We start from the raw sequence: 18,590 nt of genomic DNA on the forward strand, positions 1-18,590 counted from the left end.
AAATGTTGAGAAATGCCATCTTGCACCAATGACTCAATGTCTGAGGGTAGCATGACAGATCTCAGCTCCCAGGGAGAGGCTACCCCACACAGGCCTTCACTGGAGGCCCCCTGCACCTTGCCCTGAATCTTCGCCCATCAACTGTTTTCATTTATAAGCTCTTCACATTTACAAGTCTCCTGGCTTTCATTGAAATATGAAGGCTATACTGCAAGGATTTCCCAGAATACCCAAAAAGAGAATTCAATCATCTAAGAGCCCCAAACTTTCCTGTTTAGTATTCTAATATGGTTATGAATCTCTTATTGCATATACCGAAATAAAAATATCATTCCCTATGATATCATCTGTTCTTCTCATCCTTAGATTTAACAGTTAAGCTAGTAACCCTCTGTAATATTTAATAGAGACTCAAATGCAGCCCAACTTTTCCCTGAAATAAAATTCCATTTTAAGCACTAGAATTTGTATGCCAAATCCAGCCCTTTTAAAAATAACGCAAGATATAAATTTTTACTACTGAGTTATAGGCTTTGGAAAAGAGAAGGTTAGTAATGAAAAATGTCATACAAACTGAATAACTAATGCCAATAATGAATGTCATCTCAACAATGCCTCTTACACACAGTAGGATTAGCATGCAGGTCACATCAAATCTCAGCTCTGAATGGGCTGGAAGCTTGCTCTCTCAGCACCTTTGGTTTTCAGACTCTATTATCTTGCTTACTTAGTAAATTTAATGTTGTGTAATTTATTTTTTATTTTTATTGCCTCATTTGTAAGTCTCTCTCTTTCTTCAACCTAAGATATCTTTGGGGTCTTAGAATGCATATTACACCCAGATGCCCACTTTTTTATAAAAGAAAAAGCAGAAAACATTGCAATTTATTGGAGCCAAGAAAGAAGATGCCACCTTGTGCTCCAAAGTTACCAAGTCAAGGATAGAGAAGGCGCTGGAGAATAGAGGCTGTTTAGTGGTGAGTACTCCCTCAACAAGAAGACTTCTACAAGTTCCTAAGAGAAAATGGATTCCTCTCAACATTTTCTTTCTCATGAAAGATTAGGGTCTTTTCATAAGTAATTTGCATAGATAATATTTCTCTATTCAGATATTTTATTTATACATATATTCAGTTAGCACACGTCCATTCTCCCTCTTTCACCTTGCTAACTCCACTGCCATTCCTGTGAAGTTACTCTTTTAAATCCACAATGTAAGCTGGGCATGATGGTGCATGCCTGTAATCCCAGCAGCTAGGAAGGTTTGTGGGTTCAAAGCCAGTCTCAGCAACTTATCGAGCCCCTAAACAACTCAGTGAGACCCTGTCTCCAGATAAAATATAAAAAAGGGCTGTAGATGTGACTCAGTGGTTAAGTACCCCTGGGTTCAATCCCTGGTGCCACCAAAAAAAAAAAAAAAAATCCACAATGGATAGTATTTCTCACAAAAGGAACTTGCTCTATACATTAAATGTAGAAACCTTACAGCGTGGTTCCAGAAAATAAATGGTAATGATTATCAAATCCAGAGGAGTTTGAGTTCTAATTTAGGCAGGCAAGATTATGCAAACACTGTGTACTTGATTAGCTAAATTAGGCATCTATAAGTGATGGCCCTATCACTTTAAAAATTAAATCTGATAGCAGAGTGCAGTGGTACATGCCTCTAATCCCAGCAGCTGGAGAGGCTGTGACAGGAAGATTGGGAGTTCAAAACTAACCCCAGAAAAGGCAAAATGCTAAACAACTCAGTGAGACCCTGTTTCTAAATAAAATACAAAATAGGGCTGGGGATGTGGCTCAGTAATTGAATGCCCCAGAGTTCAATCCTCAGTACCAATAAATTAATTAATTAATTAATTAAGTAAGTAAGTAAGTAAAATTAAATCTGACAGCAAACCAGGATTTATAAAGAGCTTACTGTGTTCAATTTTGCAAAGATGGATGAGGCAAAAATTCTCTACATTCTCAGAAATGGCTAGTTTGTTCTCATGAATAAGTTGAGTATAGAGTATAAATGTGCCAAACTCTCTCTGGGTCACAGGTCCATGCTCATGTATACCTGTCTCCATGCATGTGCATCTGAAAAAAAAGAAAAGCAACTTGCTTAATATCTATGAGTACTGGAAGAATCCTGAAAACAAGGGTCTTGGAATTTGGTGTTAGTGCTGGTATTTTGGGAGACACCAATTTGTTCTGGTCATAAATATGGGCTCAGGAATGCAATTTCCAAGCTTTGTGTCCAGGTTTCCTGCTTATCAGCTCTGTAAAAGAGTTGCTTCATTCCTCTGTGCTTTGTTTTTCTCAATTGAGAAATGGGTATAATGATAGCACAGAGTTTTTCTTATATAGTATAAGACAAGTTCATGAATTTAGTGCTCAGAGATGTGCCTGCCAATTCTGAAGCACTTGATAAAACAACAAGTTCATCTTGTTGTTTATGGAACATGATTATTTTTAATTATTTCTTTCAAGATAACAGAAGGATGAAAATTGCTAGTGCCTGATGGGAAACTTTGCATGACTGGCTGCTATTTCTGGAAACACAAAGGTTGGGAGGGGGTCCTCTTGGTCATGATGGTTTTGGAATCTACAGCAGGAAAGTTTAAGGATAATGAAGTTCAGGAGACAGAGATAGGGCACCATGATCATTCTCATATCCTCTTCTCTTTATGTGTTGACGGCCTTTAGTTTTATTTGATTTAAATTCCTTCCAACATCTTTCCCTCTCGATATGGAATTGAGTTTTGACATGGTTATTGTTAGGCCTGATGTCCCTGGAAGCGACAGCATGTTAGCTGCCACAGTGCATCCTCTCTTGTCTCCTGGGCCACTTCCCTTCTAGCCTGATGCCTGGGACTCCTTTCAACATCCTTCATCTCCATTTAGCATGCAGGCCTTTCTCCTTGCTGCTCACCAGGGACGTTCCACTCTGACAGCCAGCTTCACCATCTCCTCCAGATCCTTCATTTAAAAGCTCAATTCATTCAAGAAGTCTTTCGTGAGAGAAAAGGTACCCCTCCGGAAGGCCAGAGACAAACTAGGAAACTCTTGCTCTCCCCACAGAACGTTTTCACTATCCTAACCCCCTATAATCCCTGGAGCCTCTTCCTGGATCATACTTTACCTATTCTCTTTATCACCTCCTGTTTCCCTTACTGAATTTTCAATTTCCTTCCAACTATTGCTGAATCTGTGACCACATAGATCTTTATTCTCAGCTGAATTTTCCATACAGGGAAGTAAAATTTGATTTTATGGTGCATCCATCTAATTAAACTAAAACACCAACCTGTGTATTGTTTTAATCAATGCTTTTCATTATATATGTATAGTTTCTCTATAGATCTCTCATTTCTTTTAATCAATCAACCATTCATTAAATGCCTGGGTCTCCAACAACCTTTAGGCATGTTGATTTTAAGTTCATCTTGATTAGCTCAACTAAAAAGGAAAGGAGTAGGGCTGGGGTTGTAGCTCAGTGATAGAGCACTTGTCTCGCACATGTGAGGCACTACATTTGATCCTCAGCACCATATAAAAATAAATAAACAAAATAAAGATATTGCATTCATCTATAATTATGTATATATATGTATATATGCATATAGACATGCATATATATGTATACATATTATATGTATAATATATTTTTATATACAAACAAATAGAAGGAAAGGATTAAATAAGAAGAAGATGGTGAATTATCTAGCTTATTTTGGTGGTGGTTGTTCCCTATAAAATCGATTTATTCTAAAATGCTGTGTAACCCACATTTGATAGATTTACATGGACACATAAATCCAAAACCAGAGAAATTTCCACAAGAATGAGCTCTTTCAAGTCATGCTTTCTCTTCCTAACAGATCATGGCTCCCGTAATGAAAACACCTAGCAATGGAAACATGACCTTTATCATCATTTTCTCCCATCTGAAAAAAAAACCAAACAAACAGAAACCAAAAACAGTTGTCAAACTTGTGGAGCAATGTTCTCTAAGGAACCAACTATAGGGCTATCACAAAGTCCAAAAGACGATGGCAGATACTACAAAAGTTGTTTAAAAGTTTCAGTGGAACTTTTCTTCTGGCAAATGTTATTTTGCAGAACCTTACCAATTTTCTGTGACAGCATATTTTTCTGGTTTGGTCTTTTGAGGATTATTACATTATTGGTGAGGGTAAGTGTTATATTTTGGTGGCCTTCTCTGCTGTATGTTCACCTTAAATCTTCATTCATAACTTGGTGCTTGGCTGGTTACAATGATTAAGTCAGTAAAAACGTTTCGATTTGACAAACATGTTTAATTTTGCATAGTGGCAAAAGTTCTAAACATTTATACAATGTGCCTGGGCTCTGCATTTGTGTTGGGATGAAGATATATGCTGTTTTTGAAATCTTTCCTGATCTGCTGCAAAGAGGCCTCCAAAGATCCCTCTATGGGTTCCCTGCTAGTGAGTAGGGAGGGCCGCACAGCCAGTGCATCGGAATGAGCATCTCCAGGCCTGGAGGGCCTTGGCCAGCACAGAATGAAGAACCTACTGGGAGTGCACTTGCCCTCCTCAGTGAGGTGTCAGGCATTTGCAGGCCTCAGGGCAGCTGCCATGGGCTTGACTCTATCCTCTAGAATCAACTCCGCTTTTTTTTTTTTTCCTCTATTCTACTTGATCTTAACAATTCTACTCTCTGGGTAAAAGTTTAACATTTTGAGAAATAAACATTCCAAGAGGGACGGAGACCACAGGCCCATGGGTTGGGAATGTGGAAGTCCCCAGGTATGTGTAATTAGAGCACCAGGTCATAAGGACTCTGCAATGGAGCATATTTCTTCCTTGAGTGCAATATGCATTAATATTCCATGGGCTATTTTCTCCTCTGCCTGTTTTACTTAGTTTCAGAAGTAGCTTTGCAGTGACCTAGTACCCCAGTTCTCATTCTAGAGAATGTTTTAATTCTCCCGAGATAGGCTCTTTTTTTTCAATGGTCGACTCAGTCATGCAGCTTGAACTTTTTGCCTATAAAAATGATCCCTGGACTCTCAGTCTCAGTGGTTTGAAATATCTTGGTATTGCCTACCTTAAACTATTATGCCTAGGGGCTGGGGATGTGGCTCAAGCGGTAGGTATCATGCTTGCCTGGCATGCCTGCGGCCCGGCGTTCAATCCTCAGCACCACATACAAACAAAGATGTTGTGTCTGCCGAAAACTAAAAACTGAAAACTAAAAACTAACTAACTAACTAACTAACTAACTAACTAACTAACTAATTAAATAAATAAAACTATTATGCCGAAACTAATAATGGACAAAGGAGAATATGTTATATACCTTGGTATATTCCCTAATTTAGTGTGTATATGTGTGTGTGTGTGTGTGTGCGTGCACGTGCACACACATGGGTGTGTGTAGACAGAGAAAGAGGGAGGAGGGGGGGGGTGGGGAAGAGCCGGTCGTGGTGACACATGTCTATAATCCATGTGATTGAGGAGACTGAGACAGGAGGATTGCAGATCCAAAGGGAACCTCAGTAATTTAGTGGGGCCCTAAGCAACTTAGCAAGGCTCTGTCTCAAAATAAAATATAAAAATGAGCCGGGGATGTAGTCAAGTGCCCCTGGGTTCAATCCCAGGTAACCAAAAAAAAAAAAAAAAGAAAAGAAAAGAGAGTCGAAAGTGATAAGTTGTTTTCTTTTTTTCTTTCTTTTTTTTCCATATTCTTATCTCACTCTTAATCAATAGCTGCTGTAGAAGCTCTAACTCTAGATTTTTTTTTTCTTTAAATCTCTGCTTTTTAAAGAAGAAGGGCATGGAGAACATATTGGAAGTCTTTACATGCAACCTAAGTACATCCTGTCTAGTAAAGTTTTCTGTGAGAATTTTTTGGTACTAAGAAGATTTAGTATTTTCTAGAAAAACATATCTTAACAGGAGAAGGCTATAATAGGTCTTTTGATTCTGGAAATCTAGCCATAAAAATGTAGCAACCTACAGTAGGCTTAGTATGGACTCATTCTCTTGGTGATTAACATATATCCCTGTGGTATTGCATGCATATGCAAAATAACAAAATATAGTGTAATATAAATTCCAGTCATTAAATATGAAACATGTCATTTTTTTACATGTCTTCTCCAAAAAATGTATTTTATTGCTTGTCTGTGTACACTTCTAATTCAGGGAACTTGAGTACGCAAAGCCCCATCCCTTTAAAAAATTTTTTAAAGTTACTGAATTTTCAATTATGTAGAATGGCTAAAAGAAAACAAAAAGGGAATATCAAATATAAACATCCAAGAATGAGGACGTTCCAAAGTAAATTTTTACATATTTTTATAATCATATGATCAATTTTTCTGAAAATATAAGTGGCATTCTGTCCTATCAAGCTCTGTCCTGCATAATTGAAGAGGAAAGCCTGGAGACACTTTTTAGACATTTTTGGAAAAATGTGTGCAACGGCTTAGGCACATGTTGCTTCATGGAAATGCAGCAGTTAGATGTAATTAAAACATAAAGAACCACTTGAGATTATGAGGCTTCAAAGGAAAAGTAATAGTGACATTCCCAGATAATGTTTTAAGGAGTTTGCATGTATTAACTCTTATTTCTCATGACCATCTTCTTATAATAAGCACGGAAACTATGGCCAAAAAAAAGATATTAATGCACTCAATATGTCATGTAGAAGATAATAGATGAGTTTTGTTTTATGGTATCAGAACCAGAAAATTCCTTTAAGTTCCTATGGAGTTTTTTTCATTAAAGAAAACTATAAAAACTCTATTAAACATATAAAAGAAGACCCAAATAAATATTGAGATGAACAGAATTCTCTATGAAAAATCTTCAGATTGTAAATGCTAATTTCCCCCCAATTAATCCATAAGTTCAATTAAATCCAGATCAAAAACCCCTTCAGGATTTTAAATGATGCTTTACAAGGTGATTATTATACTGAATTGGACTCATTTGGAAGATAATTTTCAGCTGGAAGATAAAATTCCCAAGGTCTATCATGAAACTTTTGAAAAACAGATCTGCATGGTGACATTTACTAGCAGATAATAAAAAATGCCATAGTAATTAAAGCCACATGATAATAATATAGGAGCAGATTAAGGAATAACCAGGGGGCTGGGGATGTAGCTCAGTGGTAGAGAGCTGGCCTCCTAGCCTGTGTGAGGACAGGGGTTCAATCCCCAGGACTGGAAAATAAAAAGAACAATGAGACAACCATGGAGGTCCAAACACTTGATTAAGGTGGTATTTCAGACGGGAATGGCTAGACTTTTGAAACATGAGATCAAAACATCTTATCTGACATTTTGAGAAAAAAAATGAAGCCAGACAATTGTGTACACAAAAAAATTCCACAGGGAATTTTTTAAACACATAATATTTATTATAGAAATCTAGAAGAAAGTTACAGAATGTGTTTATAAAATATCATTTCAACATGGCAGTGAAGCCTTCTTAAGAATATGCAAGTTGCAGAATTCATAAAAAGAAAAATAAGCAAATTCGGGGAAGAAAATTCTACATGTGATTAAGGACACACAGACCACATGAACAATGCAGCTGGAGACACAGCTATGGCTGAGTATGAAAACACCAGGCCAACTTTAACATGAGCACATGTGGCCAGTGGGCCCTGAGTGGTGACCTGGAAAGTTCTTATTGAAATCACACTGACTAAATCAAATAGTCCACTCCTTCCTTTTCTTTCTTTCTTTCTTTCTTTTTATTTTATTTTTTTTAACAAATCTCCAATACTCCTCCTCTTCCTTCTTCTTATCTAATGATGACCTTCTCATTTCACTGAAAAAAAAAAAAAACCAGAATCAATCAATTAGAAGAAACTTCCTTGCCCTCCCACCAAGACATCACCCTCTCCACCAGTTCGACACCTGCACAATCTGCTTTGTTGCTTCCAGTTACAAATGGATGAACCATCTGTGCCTTTATCCACACTCACAGTTTCCACTTTGTGCACAAATGTGTGATCACATTTCCTTTGATCTACCCAGAACTTTGTTTTTAAAACTCCTCTCTCTTCTCCATCATTAACTTCAGCTCTCCATTAGCTCACTGCCATCACCAGGTCAACATCTCACAAGGACATTGCTCATATTACAAAAATAAAATAAATCTTCCCTTGATCCCATATCTTCCTCTGGCGGCTACTCTATTTTTCCTGTTCTTTAGAGCAAAATTCCTCCAAAGCAGACTTGATGTTTTCATCTGCCATTCTCCCTAGAGACCAATTCATTTAGAATCTTGTCTCCCTTCACTAAAACTTCTCAACGTAACCAAATGACCTTCATATGTCCAAATATAATAGTTTCTTCTAAATTCTCAAGTAGATCAAATTTACTCCATTACTTCAGTTCTGAGCTTAGAATCTGACATTGCTTTACCTCCTGCCATATTCTACTGGCCCACGCTCTCGTAGAACCCAGACCTATTTGAGGTCATAGCACATAAGACTACTAGGGAGCATTGGGGTTTCAAAAGGAGTAATAATGAGAGCAATTAATTTTATGTAGCAATTACTATATACCAGTCTCTGTTCTAAGTAGTTCACTTGGCTTCTGCATTTTACTCCTATCCCACAGATCACTTCTCTTCAGTCCTAAACGAGGCCTCTTCCTTCAGTTCTTCCCCCTATGGACTTTGGAATGTCCCAGGACTTGGTCTTGGACAACTCCGTTTTCCTGCCTATGCTGACTTCTACTAGTTCCATGGCTTTTAATACTAGCTATCTGCTAATGACTACAGATGACTGCCACTAACTATAGTTACCTCCCATGTGACCTGCAGACTCCTCCACACCATTGCCTACATGACAGTGAGATAGTTGACAGACGTCTCAAAGTCAACATGTATAAGATGGTTCCTTGTTTTCCTCTTCATCTCAGTGAGCTACCATTTACCTCGTGTTTAGGTAGAACACCTTGGAAATTTCTTTTCTCTTTCTCCCCAAATCCCATCAGCTGCTATGGTTGGCTTTACATTTACACTATATCCATAATCTGGTGATTTCTTACTACTGCCATTGCCAAAACCCAGTTCAGTTATCTTCTGCTTGGGTCCCACTAAATGTTATAATAGTGCATTTTTGCTCCCATTCTCTCCTGTTCCCATTTGCTTCAAATTCTTCTACATATTCATGTACTCATGCAGTTTATTCAGCATAGTAACTAGTCTGCACCCTTTCAAAGAGAAATCAGATTCTATCACTCCCCTATATGATATCCCTAATGCTTTAATTTTTCAGTGAAAAAAAATCAACTGTCCATAGTTCACAACACCTTCCATTCTCTGGTCCTTGACTCTCTCTCCAGGTTCAAGTCTTACTATCCTTCTCTTGGAGTTCTCTAGCCACACTGGCCTCCTAGTTGTTTATGGAACGTAACATGTATGGTCCCACCTGAGGGCCTTTGCACATGTTATTTTATCCTATTGGAATGTGTTCTCTCTAGATACCACTTATAACTTGAATAACCTCCCTGACCACCGTATCTAAAGTAGCATGCTTCCTTGACTATATCTCTTACCTCACTTGATTATTTATATAGTATTTATATAATATTAAATCTGTGTACATCTATTTATTGTATATCTTTCATACTAAACTGTCAAATCTAAGAGGTGGGACTTGGTTTTATAGCTATATTTCCAGAATCTAGAACAATATCTGGCAGATCATGCCCAATAAACTTCTCTGGAATAAATACATTAATCAATAAAAGCACACAGTAGACTATAAAATAGTATTTTGGGCATATAGAACAAAGTGCAAATTAATACTCAGAATGCAAGGAACTACCACAAGTCAATAAAAATAAAGGACCAATATACTAGAATTCTTTTAAAAAGATAACAAATAGTAATTGCACCAAAGAATATCCATAAATGGTAATGAACATGGGAAAATCTACAAACTTCAGTGGTAATCAGAGAAATGCTAGTTAAAATAATGGGCTACCACCTTTGTTATTGTTTGGTTGTGGTGTCCCCGAAAAGTTCAAGTGTGAGACAATGCAAGAAGGTGCAGAGGAGAAATGATTGGGTTATTAGAATCTTAAGCCAATCAGTGATTTAATCTCCAGATAGGGATTAAATGAGTGGTAACTGAAGTGGTAGGGAATGGCTGGAGGAGGTGGGAATTGGGGCGTGGCTTTGGGGTATATTTTTGTATCTGGAGAGTGGAGTCTCTCTCTCTGCTCTCTGATAATCATGTGAGTTGCTTCCCTCTGGCACACACTCCACCATAGTGTTCAGCCTCATCTTGAGTTCCCAGAAATGGAGCCAGCCTTTTAGGGACTAAGATCTTTGAAACTGTGAGCCCTTAAATAAATGCTTCCTCCTTACAGTTGTTCTGATCATATCCTTTAGTAACAGCAGTGAAAAAGCTGACTAAAATAACTTTTTACCCATTCAGAGTGGCAAAATATAAATGATTGACAATGTTCGTTGGTGGCCAGTACTTAGAGAACCAGATATCATAATAATAAAATATTGGTGACAACATCAAGGAGCAAAACTTTTAATTCTTTTGGAGAACAACTTGATATCATGTATCACAATCTTAATATCATTCATTTCATAAATATGACTTCTATGAATCCAATACTTATAGGGAGTATTCATACAAGTATAAGGCTGTTTACTATAATTCTATTTTATTTAGCAAAAATTAGAAATATTAAAAATATTAATAGGATGACTGGTTAATTTTGAGATGAGGAAAAGAATGAAGACAGGAGATAAAGGTGAGATCTTAAAATTTTATTTGATATATTTATGTATTATATTGTTTTCAGCAATATATAAGAGAGTGCATAATTATTTTTTAGTAATTTATAATCACTTGTAAAATGTTACACAGGTGAGCACCATGGGACTAGGAGCCCTTTTAGATAGCTCTGGGGAGGAGGGAGTTACATGATTATCTATTCTTACATAGTAAACCCCTAAACTTAAGTGTTTTAAAACGACTTGTTATATTTCACAATTTGTGGCCCAGATACTGGAGCAGGGCTCAGTGTATCTCTTCTGTTCCACATAATGGCGACCAACTCAGTGGTTCTGTGGTGAGTGAGCTAGTTGAGAGGGTCATCGATGGTCACAAGTCTGGCACCTGACAGGGATGGTTGGTAGATTTTATGTCTCAGACGGGAAACTGGACCACCGACTACCTCATGTCCTCCCCAGCATGGTGGCCATGAGGCAGTCGAATTATTTATGTGGTGGTAGGACTTGAAGAGACAGCTAAAGCTAAGGAAGTGGAAGTCACCAGTCATTTTATGCTTTAAGTCCAGGGTTTCTCACAGTCTGAACATTTGCTATGTTTTCAAACAGTCATAAATCCATACATATCTAAAATAAGGATAAGCTATGGACTCCAGCTCTCAGTGAGAAGAGTGTCCAAAGTTTCAGGCCCAATGAGAAAAGAGTCCAAATTTAAGGTCTTCTTTGAAGGAATTGTAATGATCAGTCCTAGCCATGCTTCATCCATCTTGTGTAGCTTCCATTTATAGATTACTAGTACCAACCCCATCAGGCTGATCCTTTTGTGGATGAAACAATGTGTTCAGTTTGATGCAATTAAATAGGGAAGTCCAATAGGAAAGGTGGAGCCTGGTGTGGGGCCCAGGATGTGGGTGGAATGAGAATGTTATATTTGAGAGGCAAAGTGCCTGGGTAGGAATGAAAGCTTCAGTAGGGAAGGCTGTCACCCCAAACATGCAGAAATGTGTCAAGGATGGATAAGGCCCATACTAAATGAGCACTGTGGCAATTATTTTCTCCATAACTGGGTTTAGGAAGAGGTGTTGGAATGTAGGTTTGAGCTAGGGAGAGAAGATATATGTCATTAGGAGGGATAAAAAGGAGTGCCTGTTCTCAAGCAGTTTCATTTACTAGTATTTACTTTCAACTTATCCTCAACTTCTCAAAGACACATAGGAAGCTGAGAATTCCTTTGTGGAGGCAGTTAAGGTGATTCAACTTATGGTGCAGTCTCCCTAGAGAAGAAGGTCCCACAAACAGGAAGTTGATGGTCTGAAACAGCAGAGGTCCCAACAAGAGACTGAATTTGTTCCTCTTCAAAACTCTCTCTTTCAAAGGTATTATAAACAAAATGCTTCTTTTTCTTTTCTTTTTATAATTGATTTTATTTTTTAAATACATGACAGTGGAATGCATTATAATTCTTACTACATAAATAGAACACAATTTTTCATATCTCTGTATATAAAGTATGTTCACACCAATTCATGTCTTCATACATGTACTCTGGATTATGATGTCCATCACATTCCACCATCCTTGCTAATGCCCTACTCACCCTTCTTCCCCTCCCACCCCTCTGCCCTATCTAGAGTTCATCTATTCCTCACATGCTCCCCCTCCCTACACAACTATGAGTCAGTCACCTTATATCAGAGAAAACATTTGGCATTTGTCTTTTTGGGATTCGTTATCTTCACTTAGCATTATCTTCTCCAACACCATCCATTTACCTGCAAATGCCAAGATTTTATTCTCCTTTATTGCTGAGTAATATTCCATTGTGTATATAGGCCACATTTTTTTAACCCATTCCTCTACTGAAGGGCATCTAGATTGGTCCCACAGTTTAGCTATTGTGAATTGTGCTACCATAAACATCGATGTGGCTGTGTCCCTGTAATATGCTGTTTTTAAATCCTTTGGGTATAGGCTGAGGAGAGGGATAGCTGGGTCAAATGGTGGTTCCATTCCCAGTTTTCCAAGGAATCTCCATATGGCTTTCCATATTGGCTGCACCAATTTGCAGTCCCATCAGCAATGTAGGAGTGTACCCTTTTCCCCACATCCTTGCCAACACTTATTGTTGTTTGTCTTTATAATAGCTGCCATTCTTACTGAAATGGGATGATATCTTGGAGTAGTTTTGATTTGCATTTCTCTAATTGCTAGAGATCATGAACATTTTTTCACATATTTGTTGATTGATTGTATATCCTCTTCTGAAAGAATAAAGAACTATTTAAATTATATAGTGAAAGGTAATCCAACCTCCAGTTTCATCTTCTATATCTATTTTCTTTTTTCCTAATTTTCTTTATTTAAAATTTTATTTTTAAACATGTTTACTATAAATTATTTATGCATAGAGAAAATCAGAGAGTAAAATTAGACACACTCATGTTGTCATTAAGCAGAATTAGCAAATGCTAACATTTCTTCAGATGTGGTTTTTGTCTCTGTTAAAAGAAATAAAATATTAGGTACACTTGAAATTCTCTTTATAACTTTAGCATTTCCTGTACATTTCCTCTATTATGAGTTTATGTGCTCTTATTAATCACTTTTCATATGTTTACTCCATATGCTTATGCCAGTTGGCACAAAATAGTATTGTTTTCTGTGTTTGTATAGTTCACTCAAATGTTATATTGTATATATTGTTAGTAACTTTTAAAATTCTATATTATAATTTTGGTATATATCCATATCTATAAAAATATATCAAATGTATTCATTTTAACACTTTAATTGCTGTATGGTTTTCCATGGTATAATTAGACTACAATGTATTTAACCTTCAAATGAAGATAAACAATTTGATTGTTTCCATTTTGTATATTTTATAAAGATTACTGCAAATGCTTCTTTGTATATATAACCATGTGTACTAATACCTGAGTCAGTGTTTTGTAGGCTTTGTACCTAGAAATAGATTGAATTTTTTTCAATAAAGAGCAAAATGTTCAGTTCAATCTGGCTAAGAAATAAAAACATTTATTATTTTACTTGAAAGGTGGTTTGGGTTTGAGTTGGGATTTAGAGTTGTTTTATTCTAAGCTCAATCAGGTTATCTAGAAACCATTCCTTTCCATCTTCCATCCTGTCATCCTGCATGTGGCTTCCTTGTCAGGCTGGTAGTAAATGGTCACATCATTTGCAAACATGACATCCAAAGACAACTGTGTGCAGAAGAGGGATGGCTATTTCTCCTAAGGCGATCTCTTAAGAATTATAATCTTTTTTTCCAGAACATGCCCCAAAGACTTCCCTTTATAATCTATTAGCAGTTGGGTCACTACTAATGACTATGTAACCCCTTTTAGAAAAAAAAAAATCAAGCCCATTTCTGGAACTGGAGGGGTCATTTTCTTCTGATGTAACACATGACAATACTGAAGCAGGAATAGCTGGGCAAAGAAAATCAGGCTACTGTTAGATAGGCCAGGGTTTGGAGAAGCATGGTGACAGGCACTCAGTGGTGTCCAGTGCTCAGATCCTTTCATCTTCAGCTTTAATGTGAATTGTCAAAGAGTTCTTGCAAAGTATGCATGTTCAGTATATGTGCCAATTTAAACTTACACCAGAGCCATGTGAGCATTCTTATCAAAATCCTCACCAGCATTTGGTCAATTTAGACATTGAGCTATTGCCCATCTCTGGAGTATGGGATGCTTCACTATTGCTGGCTACATTTCCTGGTTACATTCATATATCTTTTTGATAGTTCATTTTACTTTTCTATTAGTTGTTTCTTTATTCCATTGGTCCACTTTCCTATTGAATTTTTTTTTTCCTTTGGGCAGTTGGTAGGAAGCTTTTATATTTCTGTTCACTGTCCCTTTGTTAATACAGGTTATAGGTATCTTCTTTCAATCTGTTATCTATTAACTTTTTTTTAATGTGAATTGTAGATTCCCAAGTTGTTGTTAGAGAACAAGGTTAGGGAGGAAGAAAGATGGAAGGATAGTTGACATTATAGAATCCATGAATACCAAGATTAATTGTTGGAAAATATAATCATTCTGTGTGCAATAGAAGACCAAGGGCCAGGAATTAAGTTGCTGAGAAGGAAAAGAGAGATGTGCAGAGGGGTAAATGAACCGAGATTGGGTGTCTAACCTATGGAGCACTTGCTATGTGCCAGTCTCTGGGTACTTTGCATGTATTATTTCACTTGACCACTACAATAATCTTATTGAATAAAGTACTGTAGTCACATTCCAGATTTATAACTGAGGAAACTGAAGGACAGCGTCATGAAAAGATGAGTCACTCAGTGGGTAAGAAATTCATTGTAACTGGAACCCATGAAACTAGTCCCAAAGACTACTGTGTTAGCCTCTATCTATATATTTATATTATTATTGTTGTTATTATTATTATTATTATTTGGTACCAGGAATTGAACTCAGGGGCATTCATCCACTGAGCCACACCCCCAGCCCTATTTTTTTATTTTATTTGGAGACAGGGTCTCACTGAGTTGCTTATTGCCTTGCCATTGCTGAGGCTGGCTTTCAACTCACAATCCTCCTGCCTCAAGCTGCTGGGATTATAGCAAGCGCCACCACTCCAGGCTATCTATATAGTCTTGCAGGTCTTATGTTTACTGTCATGACGGCAAGAATAGGAGAAAGAGACAAAACTAGTAATACAAGATTTCTCTTGTACATATTTAATTGACAATGTTAATTTAATTGATCTTTTTTTAAAAAAATTCATGTTCCCAGATTAAAATATGAAAAAGAATGTACATGAATTTCAAAATTTTTGTTTCAAAACCCAGAAATTTTCCTCCACCCTGCCTCTCTTTTCCCTTCTCTTCTTTTCCTCCTTCCTTTCTTCCTTCCAAGTTTTCCTGCTGTTTCAAAATACCCCCATGAGCTTTCAATATTAACCTCTCTAATGTCAGTCGCTTGATCTGGCATAAGCACAATCTACAAGCAACTTCAAATGTGAACACAGCCAACTGACTTACAAAATTGTGAAATAGGTGAAAGTCCTTGCTTGATGTGACTTTCTGTACCTTCATTCTCAGGTGTTTTACTTTCCTCACTTGGATTTAGAAAAATGAAGAAAACATTAAAAGTATTCAGTGCCTCCTATAGACAGCTTTCTCTCCTCAGAGAATCAGAAATTCATTGTTTTTCCTTCTTTACCATTGCCCCCCCCTTAATAAAAACTGATTCCTGGTATCTTCTAGCTCTGGAGAACAGAAGCACCATGAAGACAATGAGAACTGAAAGTGGTAAGTAGGAGAGGCACCTCCTCCAGGCCGAGGAGCCAGAGCAAGTGAAGACGGTGTGTGTGGAAATGCCAAGTGCGTCAGACGTGCTCAGTCTTCAACCTTCAGCCCATCTGTCTGAAGTCACCATTTTCACAGTCACTCTCTGACCTTTACCCACATTCACAGTATGAGGGAAGAACTGTCACAAATGGGTAAAAAGAAGAAAAGCAGTTTCATCATTTGTATGAGGAAACTATGATATTCTCCATTAAGACAGACCATGCCGGGCTTCCAAAGGCTGCCTCTCCAATGTCTTTGAAAGCTGTCTCAGTGGATGGAGCCCAGTGACGCAGGCTAACCATCCTACCAACTTCTGCCACATCATCTTACCTCAAAGCTAAAGGACACTTTTAAACAAACAGGGAGAGAAAAACTAATCAGGGAACTTTGGACTAAAAGTCTTCCCTCAGGATAACTTAACAAGAGTAGGTGGTGGTAAGCTGGAATGGTTTGGTGATGGAGAAAAGTCTTACCTTTCTATCATTCATTGTCAAAGTATCTCCATCGTATGAGAAAGTATGTGACTTGCTTATATTCCTAGTCATTTAATTGTTTCAGTTACCTTTTCTTCTTCTACAGATAGATTTAAAAATTTTTAAGGGGCAAGAGTTGTGGCCTGCATTATAGTTCTTTGCTATATACAACACTATCCATCTACCTGTTCTCCTCTCCGGCAAGGATAATTACCACCTGAATTAAAAAACCCATGCCTAGCCAGGCACAGTGGAACATGCCTGTAATCCCAGTGATTTGGGAGGCTGAGACAGGAGAATCACAAGTTTAAAGCCAGCCTCAGCAAGTATGAGGTGCTAAGAAACTCAGTGAGCTCCTATCTCTAAGTGAAATACAAAATAAGGCGGGGGATCTGATTGAGTACCACTGGGTTCAATCTCTAGTACCAAAACCAAAACAAAAACAAAAAACACCCCACACTTTCTCTCCTTATTCTCTTAGTTTGAAAGATAAGCCCCCATCAAGAATAGACAGGTAATTATTCCCAGGGATTGTTGAAAACAGATTATCAGGATTGTCTTCCTGGTATTTGGAAGATTATTGTCATATTTCTAACTTGAGACATTTACTCAGAATGAAATTTTCTGGGGAAAAAAACACATACAAGAGATAATAAAGTCCCAAAATAATTCAATTTACTCTAAAATTTTGTTAAACCTTTACAGTGTGATAAACACTGTTCTAGTTGCTGCTGATAATACAGAATGGAATAAAACCTGGCTCTGGCCCATGACCATCCACTCTGGAGTAAAGGAGACAGACAGAGGCATAAAGAACTCCAAGATGAGACAGTCTGTAATAAACATGATCTTGGTAGAATAAATAATACATTATGAAAGTATCATATATATATATACTTACAGAGGTATCATATGTAGACCATCCCTCTTTCCACACATAGGGACCAACATAGATATAGGTATTGGTTTGTCATCCAAAATGATCTCTTTGCAAGTGGTTTTCTAGTTGATTTTAAGTCTGTTGATCTTCCTTGCTAAATCAGCACCTCTCTCTTAGAATGCCATTTTCTTTGTTGCTACTTATTCCTTCTGCAATCTCCCACAATTTTCTTGCCTATATCTACCATTATCAACTTCTCCTCTTCATTCTATTATTTTATATTCTTCTTGTCCACTTTATCATGTATCTGCAATATTGTTTCTGACACAGTGCTTTCTTTTCCTGCATTCTTATTCAAATGGTGAGGGAAGAGATTATTTTGAAGAGAAATATTATGAGGGCAAAAATCCACCTTGAAATAATTCATTCCATTTGAATGGCAGATTATAGAAATAAGAACAGATGAGTATCCTCCTTTGAACTTTCTATGGTTCTATTAGCAAAGGCCTTTCTCTTTAACAAGCCACTGACTTGAGCAGACACAGGGACTGACAGCCCTTGGCCAGTGTGATGTGGGCATATGGTAGCTCAATACCCACTGATGGGTAATAGAACTTCTGGTAGCATAAACACAGAGAACATTCAAAAGCATCCTCTATTTCAGAGTCAATTCTCTTAGAATTGCCTAATAGATTACTCAAATGCAGTGTCTTATTTAATCTTAGTTGCAGAACTCTGAGACAGTAGAACCCTGGGACATCTACTCTTCAAAAAGAAGAGGCTAAAGTTCAGTAATATCAAGTGAAATGACGGGTGCCTCTCAGCAAGTGCACAGGAGTCCTGGTCTTTGGACTCCAAATCCACCATTCTTCAAACCTAGTATCTAACTACTATGTTCTAACATTTAAAACTTGCAGGAGACATGGTATTAAATTCATTTAATAAAAACTTGAATTTGTACTCCAAAATGGTCATGATTTGAAAGAATTATTAGGAATTCAAACCTAATGTTTTTTTTTTTCTTTCCTGTTTCTGCCTGCAAACTATGCTTTGCTGATTTTGATGAGTACAGAACTCCTGTAAGTGGAGTTTGGCTTGTAGAAGTCATGCTTCACCAACCAAGCCCGAGGAAGTTCAAGGAACTCCAGTGGAGG

This window comes from Ictidomys tridecemlineatus, chromosome 6 (assembly GCF_052094955.1).
Source record: "Ictidomys tridecemlineatus isolate mIctTri1 chromosome 6, mIctTri1.hap1, whole genome shotgun sequence".
NCBI classification, from domain to species: domain Eukaryota; kingdom Metazoa; phylum Chordata; class Mammalia; order Rodentia; family Sciuridae; genus Ictidomys; species Ictidomys tridecemlineatus.